Consider the following 247-nt stretch of genomic DNA (forward strand, 5'->3'; position numbering starts at 1 on the left):
GGCGCCGGTGGTGGTGCGGCCGGCAGGAGGGCTCGGGGTCCAGGCTCTGGGTGGCGGCGCGCGCGGGGCGGGGGTCCGGTCGGGCGGCGGTGGCGAGCGGCGGCGGCGCGAGCCTCACGCGCACCTCCCGCGGCCGAGCTCCAGCCGCTGACCCGCGGAGGCGGTGCCCGACTTAAATGCCGCCTGCCCCGCCCACGTACCTACCCGCGAGCAGGTTGCCCGGCCTCACGACGCCCCGGGAGGCGGG

The sequence above is a fragment of the Callorhinus ursinus genome, unplaced genomic scaffold (assembly GCF_003265705.2).
Source record: "Callorhinus ursinus isolate GAN/ISIS: 27379988/994484 unplaced genomic scaffold, GSC_fseal_2.0 scaffold7, whole genome shotgun sequence".
Classification (NCBI taxonomy): Eukaryota; Metazoa; Chordata; class Mammalia; order Carnivora; family Otariidae; genus Callorhinus; species Callorhinus ursinus.